This window comes from Octopus sinensis, linkage group LG2 (genome assembly GCF_006345805.1).
Source record: "Octopus sinensis linkage group LG2, ASM634580v1, whole genome shotgun sequence".
Taxonomy (NCBI): domain Eukaryota; kingdom Metazoa; phylum Mollusca; class Cephalopoda; order Octopoda; family Octopodidae; genus Octopus; species Octopus sinensis.
The window spans coordinates 183,183,837-183,188,136 of record NC_042998.1 but is presented as its reverse complement, the minus strand read 5'-3'; positions in this window follow the sequence as shown (position 1 = coordinate 183,188,136).

Here is a 4,300-nt window from a genome sequence, read left to right as displayed (position 1 = left end):
ATTGAATCATTTTCTTTTAAAATTATGCTGTTAATTAAAGCTGACCAAATAAGCTATTTAGGCTGTTTAAATAATATGCAGAATATCAAAAAACAAAAAAGGAAAAACACGACATGTGTTTTTGTCTTGGACTCATACAAATCATGTCTATATTTATTTGAAATTTCTAGCTGGGAAAGGTAAATGGGTGGTAGATTTTATTAAAATCTGTTGGATTTATATCATATATGGTAGGGTGCATATCATCTTTTGAATGTCATCATCATCATTTACATCCATATTCCATGGTGGCATGGGTTTGATGGTTTGATGGAATCCAGTGAGCTGCAGAGCTGCATCATACTCCATATCAGCTTTAGCATTGTTTCTATAGCTGGATACCTTTCCTAATGCCATCAATGATTATGATCATTTATGTACATTCATCAACGATTTACACACACACACATATTGTGTGTGTAGTGTGTGTGTATGTAAGCTGATTGAAGATAAGTTTTGAAGTCCTTTGTATCAAACTTTAGAAGTTTTGATGTATTTATTATGTTTTAATGTTTCCAAAGACAATTTTTCTAAAATATAGCAGTGTATACATGCATGAGTAATTCTTTTCAAGTTGAACCAACAAAAAACTTTCCTAAAGCTACTTGGCCATATTTTTGTACAAGGTCATATCTTTCTCAGCAAATTTTAAACTGCTTTTAAAATGGATATTGTGTTTTAAGTGTTAGTGATGATAGCTATAATACAGCCTGAAAATTCCTTTGAACAGCTATCTTCATACCTTATATTTACTCATGTAGAATTAACCAGGGTCAATCAATTACAACATTTTCTTTTTTAATGAAATGAACGACATAGAATACTAAAAACTGAATCATCATCATAAAATACTGCTCTGGTTTAGCTGCTTCATCAAATGCCAACAGTACAAAAATTAATGCAATATGTAAGATATATCGTGATTAAAACTTATTAATGGTTAATTATTTTCAGAGAAAGAAGTAATGATAAATAATTATGAACGTGAAAGTAATTAATCGGAGCCTGATCTTAAAAACCTGACAAATTTCTGAAACTGGATAATTTTGTTGACAGTGCATTTTTCTGAAAATTTTGGGAATTTTAAACCACAAACTGATAATTTAGATTGATGGACTGGATTCTGCTTACCAATATACAAATTATTATATATGTGTGTGTGTATGTGCATGTAATACATATGCACACATACATATACATAAAGACAAGTATATACAACCAGTTCGCTCACACAATCACATACATTTATGTAGCTCTAAATCTGTGTGCTTATTTACTTATTCCTGGTATTTTCTATGAAATAATCCATGAAGGAACAATGAAATCTTTTAAAACAATAAAAAAAGTTTTCCCTGTTGTTGGAGTTTAATGAAATTTGTTAATAATGAAAATTGTTTACAAAATTTTCATTCTTTATTTTACATGAAGGCAAGAGTCATGATGTGTAGTAGCTATCATACACAAAATGCCACAATCAGGTGATTGCTTCCAATGGAACATAGTAATGCATATTATGGGCTATTTGCCAATAAAAAAGGCAAACAAAAAAGAAAGACAAGTTTTCATTTTTTCAAATGTTTGTTTAGAAAACTGGGCAAACCAAGGCATAGACATAGAAGATATATGTATATATATATATCAAATATATTATATATATGTATATACATATATATATATATAATATATATATAAATAATATATATATATATATCAAATATATTATATATATATATATATATACATAAATGTATATATATATATACATAAATGTATATATAATATATATATATATTATATATATATATATATTATATATATATATATATATATATGTATATATATATACATATATATATATATCTAAATATATATATAAATGCATATAGATATATATATGTGTGTACATATATATATATATATATATAAATATATACACATATATATATAAATATATATAAATATATATTTATATAAATATCTATGTATACATAAATAAATATATACATACATATATATATATATATATTATATATATATATATACATATATATATATATATATATATACAAATATTATATATATATACAAAAAAGTAAATATATATATATATACATATAGAAATAAATATATATATATATATATATATATATATATATATATATATATACAAAAAAGTAAATATATATATATATATAAACATATATAAATATATATAAATATATATATATATATATATATATTATCTTGTAAATTATGTATAAATTTTACCTTTAAAGGCATCTGATAAAATTTTTTCCAGAAAAATTTTTTTATCCTATATCAATTATATATATATATATATATATAATTCATTTATGCAAACACCCAACATATGGTAACTGATTAAATAAGGGAGAGGTGGGTAAATAAATAAAGGCCAGACTAATATATATATATATATATATGTATATATGTATTTACAAACAGGCACACATATATATACATGTATATATATATAAATGTACATATATAAATGTAAATATATACACACACAATCATATATATAGACACACACACACACACACACACACACACACACATATATATATATATACACATATATATATAAATACATACACACATTTATATATAAATATATATATATATAGATATAAATATTTAGACATATACACCTACACACACACACACACACATATATATATATATATATAAATACACACACAAACATATATATAAATATATATACTGTATAAATATATATATATATATAAACGAATATATATATATAAACGAATATATATATATATTTATATGTATATTTATATATAAATAAACATATATATAATATATCTATATACTTATAAAGATATAATTATATCTATATATATATATATATGTGTGTATGTGTATATATAAATGTATTTGTGTTGTGTTTTAATTTGGTGTTCATATGTCGATATGTGTGTATAAACATGTGTAGTTTATGGTGTGTATAAAATATGATCCAAAAGTTCAATGTTAGTATTTTAGAGTTTTCCGGACTTTTATTTCTCTAATTTTCTTCTTCAAATGGAAAATGATCCCCCCACCTAAAAAGGAGAAGAAAGAAGGAAAAGTATTTGAAATTACAATCAGTTCCTGATATATACACGCACTCACACACACATATATATGCATACGCAAATATAAGCGCACATATACATCCAGATATATGTGCATGTATGTATCTATATATACAGATGTATATATATATATATATATATATATATATATAAATACATACATAGAAATATATATGCATTAACACACACACACGCACACATGCATATACACATACATATATTAGAGAAATAATATCACAAATATAACGTGGAAATATTTCTTCATGTAAAGCTTTAGTAGAATGTTCTATGAAGTTTAGTAATTTCAAGTTCAGAAGATAATATATATGACACTAGAAGATAAAGGTATGTTATATATGCATCTTAAAATAAACTCCCTCACAAGCACATACACATGTATGATATCATGTATTTAGCAGCTCCATATAAAAAAATATATATGCTTGAGTGTCGTTTCCTTTATTAGTAGCTGGTAAAACAACTCGTATGAGAAAAAAAAAAAAGCTCATTTTGCACAAACCAGCAAATATGACAAGAAAGAACCTGAACAATATTTTTAATTTTACATATGAATGATCTACTATCAAAGATTAACAACACAAATGAACCTAAAAATTAAAATACTTGGAGAAGCATGTCCGGAGATGGTGTATGTTTGTGTATTTTGTTGTGTCTAGGGATACAAAAATGAAGATTATATATATATAAATATATAAATATATAATCATCTAACCATTTAGCATTCAGATTACTCTGTGAACTGTAATGCTTATTAATTCACATTGTCTTGAACTAATTATGAATTATCTCATAACTTCTAGATTTTGATGATGTGATTGGTTAATTCTACAATTATTCCTGGAAAGAAGGTGTGAGAAACTGGATCTGGCTGGATTGAACATGAAGCAAGTAGAATATTTGGGCAAATTTAGCTGGTTCAAATGCTTAGTAGTTAAGATCCTTGTTCCATGCTGGCGTAGGTTGGATGCTGGCATAGGTTAGAACAGGAACAGACAGGCCAGAGAACTCTACTGAGGTCCAATATCTTGTTTCACATTGCTTTTGCAGCTGGATACTCTTCCTGATGTCTGCCACATTAGAAATTTACATAGGGATTTTTTTTTAAACACTGTCACTCA